At 35.5% G+C, this 24,603-nt stretch overlaps 1 protein-coding gene across 5 annotated transcripts in view; it reads right to left on the reverse strand.

Moving 5' to 3' along the window:
- SI (sucrase-isomaltase) overlaps positions 1-24,603 on the reverse strand; it is a 164,669-nt gene that overhangs the window by 95,753 nt on the left and 44,313 nt on the right. Inside the window, exon 1 of one of the 5 annotated variants that reach the window (XM_084986878.1) lies at positions 21,063-21,247. The exons of the other annotated variants lie outside the window; for them this stretch is intronic. The gene's annotated coding sequence lies outside the window, so the exon portion shown is untranslated. Of the gene's footprint in view, positions 1-21,062; positions 21,248-24,603 lie in introns of those variants that run through there. 5 annotated transcript variants of the gene reach the window in all.

Consider the following 24,603-nt stretch of genomic DNA (forward strand, 5'->3'; position numbering starts at 1 on the left):
TGTCGAAGAATGTTCTGCTTTTGTTCTCCTCTAGGATTTTTATAGTTCATGTTTTACATTTGGCCTTTAATACAATTTTAGTTTTATTGTATATGGTGTGAGGAAATGTTCTAATCTCATTGTCTAGTACGCAGCTGACCAGTTTTCACAGCACCACTTATTGAAGAGACTTTCTATTCTTTGCTATGTATTCTTGCCTCCTTATTTCTGGTCTCTCCATTCTGTTCCATTTATCTGTGTCTGTTTTTGTGCCAGTACCACGCTGGGTTTTTTGTTGCTGTTTTGTTTTGTTTAGGACCACATCCATGGATTATGGAAGTTCCCAGTCTATGGATCAAATCAGAGCTGTAGCCACTGGACTACACCACAGCCACAGCAATGAGAAACCCATGTCATGTCTATGACCTACAATACAGCTCACAACAATACCAAATCTTGAACCCACTGAGCAAGGCCAGGGATCAAACTTGTGTCCTCATGGATACGTGTCAGCTTTGTTACTGCTGAGCCACAACAGAACTCCAGCACCACGCTGTTTTGATTACTGTAGTTTTATATTCTGAGGTCTGGTAGGGCAATACTTCCAGCTTTGTTCTTGTTTCTCAAGATTGCTTTGGCAATTTGGGGTCTCTTATGGATGCTTATGAATTTTAGAATTATTTGTTCTAGTTCTCTGAGAAATGGAATGGTATCTTTATAGAGATTACATTAAATCTGTAATTGTTTTGGGCAGTATGGATACTTTCACAATATTAATTCTTCCAATCCAAGAGCATAGGATGTTGTTCCACTTCTTTACATCATCTTGTATTTCCTTTATCCATGTTCTATATTGTACAGAATATAGATCTTTAACTTCCTCGGTTAAGTCTAGATTCCTAGGTAACTAGTTATTTTGATGCAATTTTAAATAAGATTTTTTTTTACTTTCTCTTTCTGATAGTTTATTACTAGTGTATAGAAAAGTCAGAGATTTTCTGTATATACACTCTTATATCCTGCTACCTTGCTGAATTCATTTATGAGTTCTAACAGTTTTTGTGTGTGGACTTAGGATTTTCTATATAAAATATAATGGCATCTGAAAATAGTGACAAGTTTACTTCTTTCCTTCCAATTTGGATGCCTTTTATTCATTTTCTTGCCTGATTGCTGAGGCTAGGACTTCCGAGTCTATGTTATGTAGAAGTGGTGAGAGTGAACATCCTTGCCCTGTTCCTTTAAATTTAGAGGAAAGGCTTTCAGCTTTTCACCATTGAGAATGATGTTAACTATGGGTTTGTCATAAATGGCCTTTAATATGTCAAGATAGGATGTCTCTATACCCACTTTAGTATGAGGCTTTTTTTTCTTTTTAGCATGAATGGATGTTAACTTTTGTCAAATGCTTTTTTGTGGCATCTATTGAGATGATCATGTGATTTCTATCCTTTTTCTAATTTGGTTTATCAGATTGATTGATTTGTGAATGCTGAACCATTTATTGCATTCCTGAAATAAATCCAACTTCATCATGATGTATGATTCTTTTATTATATTGTTTGAATTGGCTTGCTATTATTTTGCTAAGAACTTTTACATCTATATTCACCAAAGATATTGAATGGTAACTTTCATTTTTTTGTTGTTCTTTGTCTGGTTTTGGTATCAGGGTAATGGTGTCCTTAGAGAATGATTTAACAAGTGCTCCATCCTCTTCAGTTTTTTGGAATAGTTTGAGAAGGATAGGTATTAGTTCTTTATATGTCTGATAGAATTCTTCTATAAAGCCATCTGTTCCTGGACTTGTTTGCTGAGAGTGTTTGTATTATAAATTCACTTTCACTACAAGTGATCAATCTGTTCAAATTATCTGTTTCTTCTTGATTCAGTCTTGGCAAGATGTATGTTTCTAGAAATCTGCCCATTTCTTCTAGCTTGTCCAATTTGTTGGCATATAACTATTTACAGTATTATTATTTTTTGCATCTCTGTGGTATCCATTGTTATTTCTCCTCTTTCATTATTTTGTTTATTTGTGTCCTCTCCTCTTCTTGGTGAGTTTAGCTAAAGGTTTATCAATTTTGTCTTATTATAAACCCAGATCTTTGTTTCACTGATAATCTCTATGTTTTGATATCTATTGTATTTATTTTCTCTCTGATCTTTATTATTTCCTTTCTCTTGCTGACCTGGGCTGTGTCTTTCTTTTTCTAATTTTCTTAGATGGTAGGTTAGATTGCTCGAGATTTTTTTTTTCTTATTTATTGAGGAAAGCTTGAATTGCTATTTATCTCCCTCTTAGAACTGATTTTGCAACATTCCTTAGATTTTGGAGTGTTTGTTTCCATTTTCATCTGTCTTGGGGTATTCTCTAATTTCCTCTTTGACTTCTTCATTGACCCATTGGTTTTTTAGTAGCATATTATTTAGTTTCCATGTATTTGTTCTTTTCTCATTTATCTTTCTGTAACTGATGTCTGGTTTCACACTATTTTGGTTAGAAAAAAAAATCCTGGTATAATTTGTGTCCTCTTAAATTTGTTATGACCTATTTTTGGTCTAGCATATGATCTACCATGAAGAATGTTCCATGTTCACCAGAAAAGAATGTATATTCTGCTATTTTTTGGATGGAGTGTCCTATAGATATCTATTAATTCCAACTGGTCTATTATGTCATTTACGATCACTGTTACCTTACTGATTTTCTGTCTGGATGATGTGCCACTGATATAAGTGGGGTGTTAAAATCCTCCTACTGTTATTATATTATTGTCAATTTCTCCTCTTTTGTCTATTAGTATCTGCTGTATATATTTATGTGCTCCTGTATTGGGTGCATATATATTAATGAATGTTAATATCCTCTTCTTTTATTGCTCCCTTTATAATTATATAATCCCTTTCTTTGTCTTTTGTTATAGCCTTTGTTTTAAGGTCTTTTTTTGTCTGATACAAATATTGCTACCCACATTTTCCTGCCATTTCCATTTGTATGAAATATATTCTTCCACGCTCTCACTTTCAGTCTGTGTGAGTTTGATCCTAAAGCAAGTCTCTTATAGGCAGCATATATAAGAGTCTTGGTTTTTTAATCCAAATATCTTTGATTGGGGCAGTCAGTCCATTGGCAAAGTAATTATTGATAGGTATGTACTCACTGCCATTTTTCTTACTTGTTTTCTGATTGTTTCTGTAGTTATCTTTTCATTACTTTGTTCCATTGTTGTTGGTGATTTCTTTATTGCTTGCATGCTTACATTCCTTTCTTTTTAGTTTTTGTGTAACTATTTTAGGTTTTCACATGCAGTTACCATGTATTTTGACCTGTAACTATATATACTTGCTTGTCATATCATATTTTATATCTTCATGCTTAGTCCCTAAATGTTTAATATAGTTATAGTTGTCTTCACAATTTTTTGGTCTTTTAATCTTTGTACTGGCTAATTTAAATGGTTGATCCTCAGTCCTCCCTATATATCTGTCTTTCCAAAGTGGATTTTCCTTTCCTATAGATTCTTGTTTCCACTTAGAGAAGACCATTTAACATTTCTTTTAGGATAAGTTTAGTATCTGTGAACTCTTTTAGTTTTTGCTTGTCATATAACTTATCTCTTCTATTCTAAAAGATAATCTTGCTGGATAGATTATCCTAGGTTATAGGGTTTTCCCTTCCTGACCTTTGAATATATCATGCCACGCCTTTCTGACTTGAACATTTTCTGCACAGAAATCAGCTGATGGCCTTATGGGTATTCTCTTGTCTATTACTCTGTTTTCCTCATGCTGCCTTTATAATAATCTCTTTAAATTTTGCCATTTTAATTATGATATGTCTTGGTGTGAATCTATTTGGGTTCCTTCTATTTGAGATCTTATGTGAAAAAACCTGGATATTTGTTTCTTCATGTTTTGGAAGTTTTCAGCCATAGTTTCTTCAACTACATTTTTGATCCCCCTTTCTCTCTTCTGCTTCTGGGACTTCTATAACGCAAATATTTGTACAATTTATTTATCGGAGAGCTCTCAAATTATATTCATTAAAAAATTCTGTTTATTTTTGTTGCTCTGATTGGGTGATTTCCACTATCTTGTTTTCAAATCACTTATGCATTTTTCTATCATATAATTTTGTGTGCTATTCATTCCTTCTAGTACTTTTTTTTTAATTTCAGATATTGAATTCTTCATTTCTCATTGAGTCTTTTTATATTTTCTAGTTCCTTGTTAAGTTTACTGTGTACATCAGTTTTCCCCCCAATTCAGCAATGTTTTTTTACCAATGCTTTCAATTATTTATTTATAAATTGTTTATTTCTACTTTAGGATTTATTTCAGGGGTTTTCTCTTGTACTTTCAATTGAGAGTATTTCCTTTGCCTTTTAATTTTGCTTAACTTTCTCTGCTTTTACGATTTTAGGGGAAACATTTACCTATCATGGTCTTAAAGAATTGATCTTATGCGGCAGCTTCCCTACACAGATTAAGTGTGCTCAGTACATTTGTTGGGAGAACTGGAGATGGAGGGGATAGAGATAGAGATGGATATGAGGTGGGACATCTCTCCATGTCAGTGGCCATCACCACCTATCAGGGGTGGGGGTCTTATCACAAGTTGCTGCAGCAGAAACTCTGAGGTTTGGGTCCAAGCAGGCTCTGTTCCTTTTAACTGTGTTTTTTATTCTCCCTGCACCAGGTCCTTGCCTCAGAGGGGGCGAGTAATGAAACAATTGGGCCCCTGTGTGCTCTCAGCTCATGTAAGCCACAGAGATCTAATGTGCTTTCTATGCAGGCACTCATTCATCTACTCACAGTCTTGGGCACTAGTCCCCTATGTTCCTTACAGTTGATCACTGCTCCAGCCTCTACTGCTTCTACTCTATTGTATAATCATTGCATAGGGAATATAGGATCTGAATGGCCTCTGGGCATTTGCTAGGCCTAAGCTGTAGTGGAGTGACCACTATCAGAGACCTGGGCTTCTTCTGATGTGCTGCTTAAGTAAGCACCCACAATGGCCCTGCTACCCTACCCAGTCTCTGTCTCAGGACTAGGTCACTCACTTCTGCATCCACTGTTGTCTTTTCCCCAATCATGGCCACCCGAGATCTAGTGTCAAGTTGTAATGTGGAGTGAGTAGTGCCTGAGTGTTTGCTCAGATTTGCCTAGGGTGAATGATTGGGCAATTCTGGAAAATCAGGTGGTTACTAGAGCAGATCTTTCTCCACCCTATCTTAGGGACAAGCCAGCATGTACGTGCTCTTCATGAGTGGGTTATTTAAAAAAAAAAAAAAGGGTTATTTAAAAAAAATCTTAGGAAGAGATTAGTAGTGTAGTAGTGCCCGAGAAAGCACAAACCATAACTATTTTTCTAATATTTCCAAAACTTCCCTGCATTTGGATTTTAAAAAAGTCAGTTAAGATAGCAACATTTTAAATTATGTGTTTTTTTTCTATTATAGTTGATTTACATTGTTCAGTCAAAACCTGTTGTACAGCAAAGTGACCCAGTCATTCATATATATATATATTACACATATTCGTTTTCTCACATTATCCTCCATCATGTTCCATCACAAGTGACTAGATATAGTTCCCTGTGCTATTCAGCAGGATCTTACTGCTTATCCGCTCCAAATACTATAGTCTGCTTCTACTAATACCAAACTCTCAGTTTAATCCACTCCCTCTCCTTCCCCCATCGGCAACCACAAGTCTGTTCTCCAAGTCCATAAGTTTGTTTCTTTTCTGTAGAAGGGTTCATTTGTGCCATATTTTACATTTCACATATAAATGACATCATACAGTATTTCTCTTTCTCTTTCTGGCTTCCTTCACTTAGTATGAGAACATTTAGTTCCATCCATGTTGCTGCAAATGGCATCATTGTGTTCTTTTATATGGCTGAGTGGTATTCCACTGTGTATGTATATCATGTCTTCCTAATCCAATCATCTGTCAATGGACATTTAGATTGCCTCCATGTCTTGGCTACTGTGAATAGTGTTTCAATGAACATAGAGGTGCGTGTATCTTTTTCAATATGTTTTGTCTGGGTATATGCCCAGGAGTAGGACTGCTGGATCATATGGTAGTTGTATATGTAGTTTTCTGAGGTACCTCCATACTGTTTTCCATAGTGGTTGTACCAATTTACAATCCCACCAACAGTGTAGGAGGGTTCCCTTTTCTCCACGTCCTCTCCAGCATTTGTTATTTGTTGACTTGTTAATGATGGCCATTCTGACTGGTGTGAAGTGGTTTTCATTAGCATTTCTCTAATAATTATTGATGTTGAACACTTTTTCTTGTGCCTTTTGGCCATCTGCATATCTTCTTTGGTGAAATGTCTATTAAGGTCTTATGACCATTTTTCAATTGGGTTTGTTTTTTGCTGTTGAGTTGTATAAGCTGTTTGCATATTTTAGAAATTAAGCCCTTGTCATCTCCAACATTTGAAACTATTTTCTTCCATTCCATAGGCTGTCTTTTTTTTTTTTTTTTTATGGTTTTCTTTGCTGTGAAAAAGTTTTTAAGTTTAAGTCCCATTGGTTTATTTTTGCTTTTATTTCTGTTGCCTTCGGAGACTGACCTAACAAAAAATTTCTGTAGTTTACGTCAGAGAATGTTTTGCCTATGTTATCTCTTCTAGGAGGTTTATGGTGTCTTCAAGGCATTTTGAATTTTTTTTTTTTTGTGCATGGTGTGAGGGTGTGTTCTAGTTTCACTGATTTACATGAGGCCATCCAGTTTGCCCAGTGCCACTTGCTGAAAAGACTGAATGGAAAGATATTCCATGCTCCTGGATTGGAAGAATTAATATTGTTAAAATGGCCACACTACCCAAAGCAATTTACAGATTCAAAGTAATCCCTATCAAATTACCCATGACATTTGTCACATAACTAGAACAAACAATCCAAAAAGTTTATAGGGAAACATAAAAGACCCAGAATTGCCAAAGCAATCCTGACGAACAAAAACCAAGCAGGAGGCATAACTCTCCCAGACTTCAGACAATATTACAAAGCTACAGTAAACAAAACAGTTGTGCTACTGGTACAAAAACAGACATAGAGACCAATGGAACAGAAAAGAGAACCCAGAAATAAACCCAGACACCTATGGTCAATTAATCTTCAACAAAGGAGGGAAGGACACAAAATGGGAAAAAGATAGCAACATTTATAAAAGAGGAAATAATTTTGACCTTTGGCCAAAGGTAAAGGGCAAGCAATAGAATAAAGAATGTAAGTAGCCTTTGCTACTTATTCCAGATTACTTAAGAATATCTCACTAATTAATGAGGTATTAAATACTTTTTTCATAACACATCAAGAATAGCGAGGGCCATTTCTTTGTCTATGCGTTTACTTTAAAACTGGCATAAAGTTGGGATAGTTAACCTCACTCCACCTCATACTCATGGCAACTTGCTCTCCTGTCCAGCTAAGTGAATTCTGATTTGGGAGAAAGCTTTTGTTGAACTACTTACTAAAAACTTAGAGGCTATACAAGTCATTTCACATTCTCTTCAGTTTTCTTTCCTGTAAAATAATTTTCATTTTAACTAACGTTCTATTAGAATTAATTTTTCCATCTCAGACAAATTATTTTTCAACCCTTCCTGTCCCTGCTTCCAGAAGAAAACATCAGGACTAAAATCAAGAAACTTTTATTTAGTATATTTTTGTTCACATACATTTCTTGAAGAACCACGAAAATAATGTTTTGGGATCTACCTGTCTGAGGTAGAAAAATTAATTTCAGACACTTGAACTTCTCTTCCTTCTTTCATGGATCCTTGTTTCCATATCTCTGTTCTTTATAAGAATGCTACTATCCTTTTTGATTTTGTAACCTCTTTCCTTTCTCTCACTCCTATCACCTTACAGATAACATGCCCATTGATGTCTACTAACCACTTTGTTAAGTTTTGCAGTTAGGATGACTGAGGCATACAGAAGGGAGTAGACATTAAATAAGATGATTACTATTATTTGAGCACTTTATGGATTAGAAAGGCTGCAAATGTCAATCATACGTGACTGGGATAATATAAAAAGGACTGCACAGGCAGGTTGTAGGAGTAAAGACAAGAACAGTCCTATCTGCTGTTAAGAACCAAATAATGAGAGAGTTTTAATTGTACAGAACTACCTAAAGTATAACTCCAGAAATCAAGAATGGAAACCCATTTAAAAAATACTTTATTCATTTCTTGTAATAATCATTTTCTTGGTTTCAAGATTAGCTGTAGGACACAAATGCAAGAAAAGAAGCAATACATAAAGTTAGAGGAATTCCCGTATGGCTCAGTGGGTAAGAATCCTATATAGTGTCTGTGAGGATGCAGGTTTGATCGCTGGCGTCACTCAGTGGGTTAAGGATATGGCATTGTCACAAGCTTCTATGAAAGTTGCAGATGTGGCTTGGCGCCCGCATTGCTGTGCCTGTGGTGTATGCTGGAAGCTGAAGGTCCAACTGGATCCCTAGTCAAGGAACTTGCAGGCGCAGCCATATAAAGATAAATAAATAAGTAAAGCTGAATATAGGGAGGTATAAATTTAAATCTCATGCTACATGTGTTTTGTTGTGATAGCTAATATCTAAATTTATTTTTTACATTAAGCAAGAAATAATAGTCCTATCTGTTGCACTTAAATCAGATTAAATTCATTTTGAGTATTCTGTTGGTCTCCTTGTACAACAAAGTGAGGGAGTACATGCTCTTTGTTTGGAGAAAATATGTTCCAGTATTGCAACAACATCAACACTCAAGTTAATGCCAACAAGCCCAAGTGAATTGTTTTTGAAATATCATAAGCTGACATTTTCTCCTTCAAGGCCACTAATAGCAAAAGAGTTTAAGAAAACCCACCGGAATAAGATACATCTGCAAAGGAAAATTACTAAAAGTTATGAAACATAGACATAGTAGAATTCAAAACATAAAGAAAAATGATCAGAAAGCAAATAATTTAATTACTGAAAATGTACAATGTTGTGTGACTCTAGGTTGTTTTTTATTAAAAACTAATATATTGATTAAAATAAAATTAATTACTTCAAATATTTTTGATATTTCAGGTCATGCTATAGTTACCTTGCTCTTAAGGAAAAAGGAACTTATATTTAAAAACTAGTTTGCACCAGAAATAATTTCAAGGAATAAAAATACTTTAAAGTGTAAGAATATATTGGGAAAGTTATTACAGAAAATTGTTGAAGTCCTGTAAAACATCTGGTTTTATGAAATAAAAAGTTTCCTATAAGCAGTAAAGAGAGAAAAGAAGGGGAGTTCATATATAGGAAGCTTTTATATAAAACACTAGCTATTCTTTTCATATTATTTTATCCTCAAAAAGTGGGGGAGGGGCAGGGATTTAACAGCTTCTCTGGAGTTACAGTTGGGGAAGGTGAGGTTCAATGTACACGAAGTCAGTGGAAGAGCCAGAAATCTCTAACTCCAAAGGCCATACTCTTTGCATTAAAGCATGAATAACTGGAGTTTAGCCTATCACATACTTTAAGCAGTAAATAACATGTTCATGCACAATGTGAATGTGAAAAAGCTCCTTGCCATTATCTGAATTACCTGGGTGAAGTCCCAGAGTTCATCAGGTCATTTTTATTTATAAGGATGTCAGCATAATTGTGAAAGTGAACATGCAGGAATCACCTGTTATAATAGCGACTAGTTTCCAGTGAGGCACTTTGCCAAGGCATGTTTCATTTCTATCTCAACCAAGGAGTGCGGAGATGTGGAAAGGGATAAAATTTTTTTTAATTCAGTAGATAATTAAAAATGTATGCTGGAGTTCCCTGGTGGCTCAGTGGGTTAAGGATCTTCCACTACAGTGGCTCTGGTTACTGCTGTGACATGGGTTCCATACCTGGCCCAGGAATTCCCATGTGCCATAGGTGCAGCAAAAAAAAAAAAAAAAAAAAAAAAAAAAAAATGCACGCTAAAGATAAATAATGTTGCTTATCCAGGGGTGTTTGTGCAGTCTTAAGTATATATAAGACTCCTAAACTATCTCTGGAAATTTTGTCTTTTGTCTTTTCAGGACCACACCCATGGCATATGGAGGTTCCCAGGCTAGGGGTCTAATCATGGTTACAGCTGACAGCCTACACCAGAGCCATAGCAATGCCAGATCCGATCCGTGTCTGTGACCTACACCACAGCTCATGGTAACATCAGATCCTTAACCCACTGAGCAAAGCCAGGGATCAAATCCGCAACCTCATGGTTCCTAGTCAGATTCGTTTCTGCTGCACCACAGTGGGAACTCCCTATCTCTGGAAATTCTAAAATAATCCATACTTAGATAAGCCTGTGATACCAAACACCAAATACCAGCTATTATGTCTACTGAAATGACTATTCTTAAGAAATGACAAAAAGTATACTGTTGTGACAGTCAAGATTTTTCAGACAGATATTCTGTCTTGCTGACTTGATTTCTCTACCCTTTCTCTTTACCCCAAATCATTACCTAAATCTTACTTATGGAAGTTGCACTAAAATAAACATTTAACTCAACAAGCGAATACGGTCACACCAGTCCATTACATCTTCCAGGGCAACTCAAGGGCTTAGAAAGTAATACAATGTCTTCCTGATATGCGCTAAACTTGGGTAACAGAGAGCAGACAGCTCTTTAAATAGTTCATAAAGTACTGTTAAAAAGAAAGAAAAAAAATTTCTGGACATTAAAGTTTTTGTTTCAGATCTGTAGGGAAATGAAAAAGATTATCCCAGGGTTCGCATTGTAGTTCAGAGAGTTGAGAACCCAACATAATCTACATGAGAATTTGGGAGGATTTGGCACTGTCACAAGCTGTTGAATAGATTGCAGAGGTGGCTCAGATCTGGTGTAGTTGCAGCTTTAATTTCACCCCTTGCCTGGGAACTTTCATATTCTGCAGATGTGGCCCTAAAAAGACAAAAAAAAAAAAAAAAAAAAAAAAAAAAGACTACTCCATAAACGGTGTTAGGAAAAGAGGGTAGTCACCTGGAAAAAAACCAAAATGTTAGATTTTTACTTCACCTTTACTCCAAAATGTCTCAGACAAATTAAAATTTTAGCATGAAGTATTTTAAACATAAAATTACTAGAAGAAATTATGTTTACTTATTCTCATCCACTTTTTAAAAATAAAAACAGTAGAGAATGCATCCAAGTATATTTCAAAACTCAAAAGCCATAAACAGATTTATAAATTGTGCATATAAAAATGTAAATAATCTTCTTTGCCCAAAACACCCTAAATGAAGAAAAAAATTAAAAGAAAAATTGAGAAAATTTGGGGAATTCATATAAAATGCCAAAGTTTAATTTGGAATTTAAAACTCCTACAAATCAGTCAGAAATAGACCTATGGCCCAATCAAATAAAAAAAAAAAGGCAAAAAATATAAATTGACATTACCCAGAAAAAAAAGGCTCTTAGAAAACAATCATGCTCAAAATCACTCAGATAGATGGTATAAAATTTAAAATTACTAGATCATGCTTCACTCCTGAGTGATAAAGTAACTGTATAACACTGTGACAGAGTTTATAAGAAAGAGTTCTCAGATGTGCTGCTGGGTAGGAAATTGATGGCAGTTTGGTAAATAGCAATTTTGGGAATATGTGTTGAAATTTTAAATCTATATGTTTGTTGACCCAGCAATTATACCCATGGGTCTTTTTCTTAATACGTTTATAATTACATACATTCAAATGCTGTAATCACTGCAGTTTTGTTTATAATACCAGAAAAATAGAATTTTTGCTTATTATTTATCAGGAAAACCAAAAGTATTCTTCTTTCCTATAACATTTTGATGATGATCGATCTAATCTTTCATCCTCTTTTTGTTCCAAATCATCTTTACTGTAAAACAATTATTCATTTTATCCACTTTTTTTTTTTTTTTTCTTTTTAGGGCCACACTTGAAGCATATAGAAGTTCTAAGGCTAAAGGTTTGAATCAGAGCTATAGCTGCTGGCCTATGCCATAGCCATATCCATATTCGAGCCACGTCTGTGAACTTTACTACAGTTCACGGCAACACTGGATCCTTAACCCACTGAGGGAGGCCAGGGATCGAACCTGCATCCTCATGCATACTAGTCATATTTGTTTTCGCTAAGCCATGATGGAAACTGCCCCAATCTTTTTTTGTTACTTGTATTCTTACCATTTTTCTTTTACTTGACAGCTATTTACCTTAATAAACTGTCATTAATGATTTCTGTATTCTCCTAAGCAATATTATAGCAGAAGGGCAACTAAAATCTCGGGCATGACTGTCAACACTTTTTTCCCTGAACTCCAGGTATGCAGTCTGTTCTAAATTAGAACCAGTTTTGCAGACTGAAATATACTGGCTCAGAACATTTTATTGCATGAATTCTATTTTTTTTTTTACATATTTCAGGCATTCTTGAAAGGAAAATAATTGTGGGTTAGTCAAATAAGTTGTGGTGTACATATAAAAAAAGAAAGACAGATATAGAGTGACTCATATGTCAGGACTTCTTAGGAAAAAAAATCAAGAAACAAAATGGTGTGTTTAATATATACATCATGTACACATGTTACAATTTGAAAAAAAACTGGATATACTAAAAATTATAAATGTGTATATATATATGTATACATATATATATATGTAAACACACACACATTTGTGATATACACTGGGTACATATGTGCACTGTACACAAACACATGGAAGTGGCATGTTTCTAATGTCTTCTCCTTTTCACTCCTGCTCAACTTCATGAGACATTCACTTTGGCTGGCTGCTTCATGCAGAGGAAAGAACTTGCTATCTTTTTACTCCTGCACCTATGACAAACAGAAGTTCCTGGGCTAGGGATGAAATTGGAGCTGCATCTGTGACCTATGCCACAGCCTAATGATCCTTATTGACTCACTGAGCAAGGCCAGGGAGTGAACCTGCATCCTCACAGAGATAATATCGGGTTCATAACCTGCTGAGCCATGACAGGGACTCCAGTTTTGACATTTATGACCAAATAATCTTGGGTGAGCATTCCCTCTCTTTGTCTCAGTTTACCTCTAGGTTAAAACAAAGATAAAACTTTAATTTAATGAAAGATGGTATGTCCTTGTATTATCAAGTCATGGGATTTGAGATTCCAAAATTACATCTAAGGTTTTGCTCTGTTATTTGCTTTTGTGTCCCTGACAGGTGACTTAAACCACCTACACTTAATTTTCATATTTTATAACATGAGTAAAATGGTATCTATCTCCTAGCAGTGCCAGTAGAGACAATGAGGTTCAGAAAGATTAAATTATTTGTTTAGGGACATAAGGTTATTACAGATAGGAAAGACTAAACCTATTGTACGATTAATTTTAATAACCTATTCATAACATTTTAGAGTATATTTTAAACAGAATTTCCTTGTTAGCAATATAAAAATATAAGCACACACATATTTTTCCCCCTTTTTAGGGCCATACTGCAACATGTGGAAGTTCGCAGGCTAGGGGTTGACTCAGGGCTGCAGCTGCTGGCCTAAGCCACAGCCACAGCCACAGCTACAGCAATGTAATATCTGAAACACATCTGTAACCTATGCCTCAGCTTGCAGCAAGGCCAGATCCTTAATCCACTGAGCAGGGCCAGGGATTGAACCCACATCCTCATGGATACTAGTTGGGTTCTTAACCCTCTGAGCCACAATAAGAACTACCATATACCTTTTTTTAAATTGCTCTTGATTAACATGAACTTCGTCATAATTATATAACTTAGAATCTTACATACTTTGGGGATTTATAGTATGTGGACTTTAGAGTTTCTTATTAACCTTTAATAGCCTTAAAAGTAGTGAAAGCTGAAACATCGTATCATTCATTTTTGATATTTTCTCATCTATTTTAAAAAGCATTATTTTGCAAAATAATTTGAAAATTAAAAGTTAAGACTTGGAGTTCCCGTCGAGGTGCAGCAGAAATGAATCTGACTAGGAACCATGAGGTTGCGGGTTCAATCCCTGGCCTTGCTCAGTGGGTTAAGAATCTGGCGTTGCCATGAGCTGTGGTGTAGGTCGCAGACAAGGCTCAGTGTGGCCCTGAAAAGCAAAAAAAAAGTTAAGACTTAATTTCGTATCGGATTCTTGTGGAAGAAAAGAGTTTAGAGATAGGCTTCAGGATAACCTAAAGATAAATGACACAGCGTGGGCTGGAAATTAGTAACTTGAACACTTTTCAGCTTTGGTTAAGAGCACATATCCCTGTTTATTCATTCTTTAATTTCAACTTGTTTTGGAATATTTGATATAACTTTAATATTTGCTTTCTTCAAATTAAAATAGTACAACAAACATTGTATAATAAACATGACTCTGGCTGGAGAACACTGGCAATTCAGTCAATTAGGCTAAGAAACTGTACGCTAATTTATACAAGTGGTTATCTTGAAGAACTCATATTTAAAGCATCAATGTAAAATGCATCCAGTGCCAAATCCAAATTTAAGGCTACCAAATAGTTTTATTTAAATTTTCCCTTTGGTTATGACATTTGCCCTACTACCATTACATTCAATTAGTATGTTTATTTTATCAAGGTGAACTTACATCTCATCCTTACCATCCAAAAGACACATTCCCACATCCATAAACATCAGTCAGAAATCAAAGTTAGATTATGGAAAGTCATTTGAACAATGAGAGGAAAATAAATGACAGTGCACTATGCCCGTAATTACTAAAAAAAAAAAAAAAAAAAAAAAAAAAAAATACTTTGAAAGCCTAATTGATACACAGAAAAATATAACTCAATAGTATTAGCAAAGATCAGAGTAGAAGAAAAGTCTTAGTACATTGTAGTGAATTATAAGAAGAATTCCTTCCATTCAAGTGCAAGGTGTATTAAGTAAAAGCCTATGAAATGAAATAAACAGTACTCCAAGTTGGCCAATAGACATTTATTTAAGGACATATATTTAAGTATATAACTCAAATACATTCCATACTTCCAAGCTTTACCCAGAATTTAGAAACTTATATTTGAAAAAACATTTAAAGATCTAGTGAGCATTCCTAGTCACTGAGTTAGAACATGTTCTTAACCATGGAATCTATACAATAACTAATAATAAAACATAGATCAAGAATATGTATTTATTGGATCAAAGACATCAAGTTTACTTTTATTTGTTAAGCAAATATAAATGAAATAAAGCCATAAAGTAAAGGGTTGTTAGCAGTGTGTTTTGGTTTATATAGGCTTGCTTGCTGGGTAAAGACCTGAAATTGATGATGCTTGAAAGTACTGTTTACCCTCTGCTATCTATTCAGTTCACAACTCTTATAATAAACATGTCTTGAATATCCTAAATAATTCTGAAGTGCAGTGGTTACATAATTTTCAGGAAAAAAAAACAAGGCAATATACAAAGCATTCTGTAGCTTTGCAAATGTACTCATAAATTTCTCCAAAAGTAAGATAAAAAGCATTTGGTTTGTGAATTATAAAGATGCTTTCTATAGCATTCTTTACTTCCTCTGTCAAAATTGTTGGGACTATCATATGTTTTTCAACATTAGAATAACTCAATGCAATTATTGGATATTATGCCTTTCAGAATAAGTTCTTCAAATGTGGCTTCAACTCAAGACTTAAAGAAGGACATGTAAGACTCTCATGGAAAATAATTTGTTTACATGAAAATTTAAGCAATCAGATTTGAAAGCATTAATACTGTTATAACAGTCAAACTACCAGAAGTTATCAACAGACATCCCAAGCCATTTTCTGAGACTTTCTTATATCGTTTCAAAAAAAAAAAAAGGAGAATTATTTTCAATTTTTAAATGAATAATAGATATTGTCTCAAAACATTGATATGTACCAAGTATTTCATCACTAGAACTGTACAGAGACAAAACTCATTCAAAGGTTCTTTTAAAATGGGTATATTTTATGGTATGTAAATTTCCACTAAATAAAGTTGAATTTTAAAATTAATAGAGAATATAAAAGCACTGTGAATAAGAACCTAAGACATCCATATTTGGTGGCCAATGTCATCAACTCCTCCCAGATTCAGCTGTGAAGACTTTTACAAACATGCCTTCACTGAGCTAATCCATCATTAATACTGTTTCAGTATTTAGCAAACTTGTGTGGTCATAAAGAGGCCTGTGTAATTGTTAAACACATAGATTTCAGGGCCCACCTGAGATCTACCAAATCTGCATTTGGTAACAACTTTACCATGTAATTCCTAGAATTTACACATTCAAGAAACAAAGCTTTTGCTTCCCCAGTTCTTCTTAATAATCACTTTTCTATTCAGTTTTTCAAGTGAAATTCTTCTAGCCCATATTTCTATTACTCTGTAAATTATTCAAAGTTTTGTGGACTTCTGCTTTCCAGAATTCCAGATATTACAGTTTGAATTCATAACATCCTAATCAGGAATTCAAAAAAGAATAAAGACAGGAAAAGACTAAAGATCTACTCTGATTCGTTATGTCAGGTAATGGAGTGAAAGAAAATAAAAACATGGCTTGGCACTTCCAAAATCATTCCTGGACCCTGCCCTACTTCTCGCTTACTACCAACTCAGCTTTGACAGCCAGGAAAACTGCTTCTGTGTGTGGATAGATGGAGAGGAGGAAAGGAGAGAGGGAGAAATACATATATGTGGGAAGGAAGATATTTATATTTATATATGTTATATATATATATATATATATACATATTTCAACAATTGACTAAGGCACGAGAGTGACTATGCTTTAGTAATTGTATCATTTGAAGAAAAAAATCACTGCTTCTTTCAGTTTGTGGCCTTAGTAAATAGTTACAGAGGAGTAGCCAAAATTGATGTTGGATGGTTCTGAGGAAGGTTTTCTAATGACTCTTTTATTATTTGTTTATTTTGGACGAAATACTTTTATAGAAAATCAACATAACAGATCCATCTGTCCTTCTAGGTCATAATGTAGTATTTGTGATTTCAGTGATAGGAAGAATCCTATCTTGATCAGCTTTAGAGTTCTAAAAATGTAGAGGGATTCCCCAAACTATTTCAGCATATGAATTGCCTAAGAATCTAGTTGGAAAAACATATTCTTGGACTACCACCTTTAAGATTTGGATCCAATATTTCTGAGGCAGGGTTCATGAATTTGTTTTTTATGGGTATTCCAAGTGATTCCTATGTGCCTTCTTTAAACGACCTCTATTTTAATAAAACATAAATAAGGCTGGCTAATAACAAACCAGGAGACTTGTGTCTCTGATCATTCCTGTTCTGGTATCAGAAATTTCAGGTATTGGTCAGCATCTGTAACTCAGTCTGGATAGCTTTCTGTATCCATAATCAAAATGATTCAATAATTTGTGGAGTTCTCCTGTTATGCAGCGTAGTAAGGATCCAGTGTCACCCTGTAGCAGCGGGTTGCTGCTGTGGCCTGGGTTCAATCCCTGCCCCAGAAACTTCTACATGCCTATGTGTTAATTAAAATAAAAGACTCAGGAGTTCCCGTTGTGGCGCAGTGGTTGACGAATCCAACTAGGAACTATGAGGTTGCGGGTTCGGTCCCTGCCCTTGCTCAGTGGGTTGACGATCCGGCGTTGCGGTGAGCGGTGGTGTAGGTCCCAGACGCGGCTCGGATCCCGAGTTGCTGTGGCTCTGGCGTAGGCCAGTGGCTACAGCTCCAATTCAACCCCTAGCCTGAGAACCTCCATATGCCGTGGGAGCGGCCCAAAGAAATAGCAAAAAGACAAAAATAAAAATAAAAAAAATAAAAAAAAAATAAGACTCAGAATACAAAGGCAATTAGTATATAAATCCATATATCAAACTTACCATGGAAAAGATAAATATTTCATTCATTTCATTTACTCAATTTTTTCTCCTCTTTAAAAAAAAATTGAGAATGGCTGATAGAAATGGTTTGCATAGAAATGGATGCTCTGTGAAGCCATTTCCTAAAGGGTACCTTGACTGCCTGAAAGAGTCAATACATCTTATAAAGAGAGGTTTCCAGGAAGCATAGAAAAGGTTTAGCAGAATATTTATGTGGTGTCATTCTAAAACAGGCTAAATTATTTAATAAGATGGCTCCTTTTCTTTCACATTTTGAAAACAGAATGTTTTAAAACTGAACAATCATTTTAGCAAGGTCAATCCTTCAGAGATAATAGAAAAAACTTGAAGAGATGCAATTAAAATCATGACAAAGCACTAATTAAAAATTGAGCACCTATTCCAATATGAATGCTTCTACATATATAATTCTAGAGATATTTACATATTAAAGTTGTCATTGCTTAGATGTCATTTTATAAAATTACAGATTTTTACTATTATGCTCATTTTATTTTAAAATCTTAGTAACTTTAAGTTCCATGTTTATTCATGTTATTAATATTAAAAATTACTTTCCCATCTTTAATGGTTTTAGTCTCCAGATTTATTTGTTTGCTTTCTTTCTATGGCCACACCTGCAGCCCATGGAAGTTCCTGGGCTAAGGGTCAAATCCGAGCTTACACCACAGTCACAGCAACACCAGATCCGAGCCATGTCTGCAACCTAAGTCTCAGCTTGTGGCAATGTGGGATCTTTAACACACTGCGCAAGACCAGGGATCAAACCAGCATCCTCATGGATACTAGTTGGGTTCTTAACCCCCTGAGCCACAACAGAACTCCTCTCCAGTTTTAATTTCAATATTTTAGAAGTTTCTCTTAAGTCTCAGAAAACATATACGCGTGTACATTATAAATAGTAGGTATGTATGTGTATATATGTAATTGGTACATAGGTATATGGGAGTATATAAAGTAATTACATAACTTTGTGTATCTATGTACAGACATTTAAGTATGTAGGGGTTCGTGTGTGTACCTGTGCATATGTTTGTGTGTGTGAATGTGTTTGTGAGGACTTTATTTTGATTCCATATCCTAGTATAATGTAGGTCCTTAATAAGTAGGTAATGAGTGACTTATGTTCCAAAATTAAACATTAAACTTCAACTGTAAAATCTTTATATATCCTTGAAAATAAACTATTCAACTTCAACAAAATGTTGATGTTTCAAACTTTCCCTTTGAATCTTATGCCACAGGTGCTACAATTTTCTTGGATGAATTTTTGTATTTTTATACTCTACACTGAAAATCTACTGGTGTTCAACAGCCCTAATGAATTTTAATCTTTAATAATTAAAACAGATACCACCGTCATATTTTTATTTAAACTTTTGATTTTATATATTTTCCTTTAGTTCAAATTTAAAATAATGTGAATGATGTTCTTCAAAGATGTATCAGATTGACTACAATCCAGCCTCCACAATCTGAATGTACTTTCAAGTCACTGCACAATAAGGACCTACCTACTACCTATTCTTTTATCTAAGTTAAAATACATTATAACACAACTTTCTTTTTTCTAACTTCGAGGTAATCTACCATGAACACTCATCCTTCAAACTGTCCTTCATATATTATTTTTCACAAAATATAATAAATAGACCATAAGATAGCAAAATTCTCATTCAGGTAAAACATTAAAAAAATTTTGTCATGCATATAATGCTGATATGATGAAAGAGAAATTATATTAAAAAAATGTGATTCATTTATTCCAAAAAATAAAAAGCATGCTCCCAGACATTGCTCTAGGAACCACGGATAACATAAGACAGATATGACCCATGTTTTGATGGAAATTAGTCTATTAATAAGAATATGACATAATTTACATGATGATACAATACTCTTATCCGTATTTCACTTTAAAACAGAGGTGTTTTACATTAGCTTTATCACAGAATTTATGTGGAATGAAATAGCTATAAAGATATCACTAAGTATATACTAAGTGTAGTAAGTATATACTAAGATTTTACTAAGTAATTTATTAAAATACTGCTAAGGTATCTCCTAGCTTTATCTTTTTATGTGTTGGTGATTCTACATGACCTCAAGTTCCTATCCTCAGGACCTGGAGATGAGGCTACTGATCAATACTAACCTCACCATCTTCCCTCCTGCCATCAGAGGATACTATCTTTGCTGAACAACAAGAAATGCCATAAATCTTTCTAAACAACTGCTCTCCTACTGCCTTATTTCATTTCTCCCCTAATCCTCACAAAGTCTTCCCTTCATGCTAATAAACTTCCAAGTTCCTCAATATTGTTAAACTACTGGCAAAACAGAAAACCTGGGAGAACTCCATTGAGTGCTTAACTGTGTCTAAACCAGGAATGCAGAAGAATGCTGGAGAAATTCCCTATGTCCAAACTGGATAAGAAGTGACACATAAAGTTATGCGTGTGCCTCACAAATTCCAGAGTGTCCCAAGTCACAAGCACTCTCTCTCCCTGAGACTATATTCACAGGCACCACTGGAAAGGAAATAATTCTATGGCCTCCAAGTCTAACTGTCCTTAAGGATGCGCCACCATTCTTCTGTTTGTCAAATGAGCTTCCTCAGTCAACTTCTATGTAATCCTAAATGTAAAGGGAAAACAAATGGTTTCTGACAGGGGAATAATATAATCAATTCTGCATTTTAGAAAACTCTCTAATACATGTAAAGGGATAGTATGAAGACCGAGGCTATAGCGGTAATTTAAGTAAAAGATGTTTGCTTGGATCTAGACATGAGTATGGAGAGTCACATCTGAAGTAGGACACAAAGTCCTTGCTGTGACCTAAAAGCTGAACCTGATATGGCCAGGGAATTTTTTTTTTTTTTTTTTCCCCTTAAGAAGATAACCTTCTAGCAGAATGTTATAGAAAACAAAAGGGTAAAAACATCTACCTCAGAGAGTGAATTGTGCTTTAAAAAAAGAAAAAGTAAGGAAAGGGGCATGATCGCAAGGGTGGGGATAAGGACTGTATAAAGAAATACCCTAGTCTGAAGACGCTTCCTCAAGAACCTGTAATCAGAGCAACACCTTGAAGGCAGTTAAGAACTGAGCCACGTGCATACCTGAGGAAAGTACAGCGGGCAGAAGGAAAGGAGGCAACAGACCGCGACGGACTGAGCCTAAGAGGGGACACTTACCCCGATGTAAGACAAACAACTGGAGCTGGAGAGCTCTGCAGCGTTAACTGCACAGGGTTGCTTCGCTCTGCTCTCCACGACTACTCCTCTCCATCCTGCCCGCTTCCCTACCCCGACAGCCTGAACCTGGATCGACGTGCCAGCCCCTGGCGGCACCACCTTTGACCTCCAATCCGGGTACAGCCCAGAGTTCCCGCCTCCCACTTCCAGCGCATGCGCAGCCATCTCCTTCCCTGCTGTCCTGGGACCCGTGATGAGGTGAGTGTATCCTGTTCCCCCAGATGTGAAGGAAAGGGGCTGTTGGGGTTTGAAGTGGGCCTGGATTCCCGGGGGCTCCTTGTGCTGCAGACAGAGTGAGGATGCTAAGCGGGGGCAGGCCTCTGGCTTCTCAGGACCTGGCGTCTCCTGAGGAGGGCGCGGGCCTGTGCACTGGTGAGGTGAATTGAGAGAGGAAATGGCGGGGGTGGGGGGCTGGCCTCCAGGGCTTTGTGGACTGTTAATAGGATTCTGGCTTTTTTTTGAGACGTGTGGGAGCCACTGCAGTTTTGAGTAGAAAAGTAACACAATCGACTACATATCTTTTTAGTGAGGGTCTCTGGCTGTTGTGTGGAGAATCAATGCTCGGGTATCTGTTACAGAAATAGAGACATCCATTGAAAAGAACTGAACAGCATGGTGGTGGTTTGTCCTAGGATAATAGTGATGACGGTGGCGAGAAGTGGATTCAGGAGATATATTGACATGGTGAATTATATTGATTGATGTTCCGAATTGAACCAGCTTTGTATATCTGGAATAAACCCTACCTGATATTATTATTGAGTTTTGAGACTTCTTTTAAGTTATAAATACTTGGCTTTTGTGCACTATCTGGAACTTTCAGTGCTATGTTGAATAAGAGCAGTGAGAATGGACATCCTTGTCTTGTTCTTAGTCTGTGGGCAAAAGTATTTATTTGTTCTCTCTCTTTTTTTTTTTTTTTTTTTTTTCTTTTTTTTGAATGTCTTTTAGGGCTGCTTCCATAGCATATGGAAGTTCCCAGGCTAGGGGAGAATCTGAGCTATAGCTGCTGGCCTACTCCACAGCAGCGCAGCTCACCGGTAATGCCAGGTCCTTAACCCACTAAGAGATGGATGGAACCAGCATCCTCATCATGGATCATAGTCGGTTTGTTACTGCTGAGCCACAATGGGAACTCCGAAAGCATTCATTCTTTGACTATTAAATACAATGTTAGCTGTAGTTTTTTTTTTTTTTTTGGTAGATGCTCTTTATCAATGTTATTTTTATCATATGTGAGTCGAATTCTGTCAAAAGCTTTTTCTGTATCAATTGATAGGATCATATAACTTTTAACTTCTTGATAATGGTTTACAATTATTTTGACTATTATTATTATTTAGGGCCACAGGTGTGGCAAGTGGAAGTTCCCAGGCTAGGGGTTGGATTGGAGCTATAGCTGATGGCGTATGTCACAGCCACAGCAATACCAGATCTTAACCATGTCTGTGACCTACACCACAGCTTGTGGCAGTGTCAGATCTTTAACCTAATTACTGAGCAAGGCCAGGAGTCGAACCCGCATCCTCATGGATACTAGTTAAGTTTGTTTTCTTTGAGCCACAATGGGAACTGCTCTTTTAACTGTTAATTGCTTTCTGTTTGCTAATAGTTTAAGGACTTTTGCATCTGTATTCATGAGGGATAAAATGATTTGGGAATTTTTCCATTCTCTTATATTTTCCGGAAGAGATAGTTACGAATTTGTGTTAATTAATCTTTAAATATTTGGGAGAATTCTCCAGAAACACTCTAGACCTGAATATTTCTTTTTTGAGATGGTCAAAATTGTGAACACAGTTTCCTTAACATTAATAGGAATACTTAAATTACCTTATTACAAGTTTTGATAATTTGTATTTTTTGAAGAATTAGTTCATTTCTTCCTTGTTTCAGTTCCATGTGTGTAAAGTTGTTCACAATATTCTTTATTATTCTTTTAATGTCTGAAGGGACTACAATGATTTTTTTTTTGTTCGTTTCATTCTTGGTATTGGTAATTTACATCTTTTTTTTTATTTTGCTAGAGGTTTGTCAAATTTTATTGATCTTTTCAAAGAATTAGTCCTTCTCTTTATTGATCTTTATGTATTGTTTTGTGTTTTCAATTGAATTTAAATATGCTCTTATATTTACTCTGTCCTTCCCTCTGCTTGCTTTGGTTATCTTGGTCTTCTTTTTCTAGATTCTTGAGATGAGACTTAGATTATTGAATTGTGAATTTTTCCTTTCTACTCTATGCACTTAGTGTTATAAGTCTCTGCACTGCTGTAGGTTTGTCCTACAAATTTGGCATGTTGTATTTGCCTTTTCATTCAGTTCATTAAATTTTTTTTTTCCCTTGAGAGTTTATCCTTGGCATAAGGTATTAGAATTGTGTTTGTTTAGTTTCCAAGGGTTTGGAGATTTACCTGGTATCTTTCTTTGACTTCTGACCACTTCTTTCATCATAGTCAGAAAATACACTCTTAGATTTCAGCTCATTTAAATTTGTTTTACTGCCCAGGATATGGCCTATCTTAGCATATATTTTGGAGAGCATGAAAAGAGTGTATATTCTACTGCTGTTGGTTGAAGTGTTGTATAAATTCTAATTAGGTCTATTTGGTTGATGTTGTTCAGAGTTTTTATACCCTTGCTGATTTTTTGTCTAATTGTTCTATCAATTGTTGAGAGAAGACTGTTGAAATAACTGTAATTGTAGCTTTGCCTGTTTCTATTTTTTGGTTTTACAAATTTTTGCTGCACACATATATTTTGCAGCATTATTTTTTATGTGTATTTATTTAGGAATGCTGTGTCTTCTTTTTGGATTGACTCTGTTATTATTATATAATGTCTCTTTCCTTGTTAACTTTATTTTCTTTGAAGTCTATTTAATTTTTTTTTCAGGGCCACACCCATGGCATATGGAGGTTCCCAGGCTTGGGGTCAAATTGGAGCTGTGGGCTTTGGCCACAGCCACAGCAACATGGGATCCCAGCCGTGTCTGTGACCTACACTACAGCCCACGCCAACACTGGATCCTTAACCCTCTAAACGAGGCCAGGGATTGAAACTGTGTCCTCATGGATACTAGTCAAATTCATTTCTGCTGAGCCATGACAGGAACTCTTTGTTTAATTTGGTATTCACATAGCCTCTCCTGCTTTCCTTGGCTTAATGCTTATATGATATATATTTTCTATTCTTATACTTCCAACTTGCCTGTGTTGTTATACATAAAGTGAGTTACATGTAGACATCATATAGTTGGGCCATGATTTTTAATCCAATCTGCCAGTCTTTGTCTTTTTTGTTTTTTTCTTTCTAGCTGCACCTGTGGCATATGGAAGTTCCAAGGCTAGGGGTCCAATCAGAGCTGCAGCTGAGGCCTATGCTGCAGCTATTATGACACCAGATCAAAGCCACATCTGCGGTCTAGCTGCAGACTGCAGCATTGCGGAATTCTTTTTTTTTTTTTTGTCTTTTGTTGTTGTTG

The sequence above is a fragment of the Sus scrofa genome, chromosome 13, assembly GCF_054392235.1.
Source record: "Sus scrofa isolate SSC_HxYL_T2T_F1_AM1 chromosome 13, Sscrofa_HxYL_maternal_Yorkshire_Landrace_v2.0, whole genome shotgun sequence".
Taxonomy (NCBI): domain Eukaryota; kingdom Metazoa; phylum Chordata; class Mammalia; order Artiodactyla; family Suidae; genus Sus; species Sus scrofa.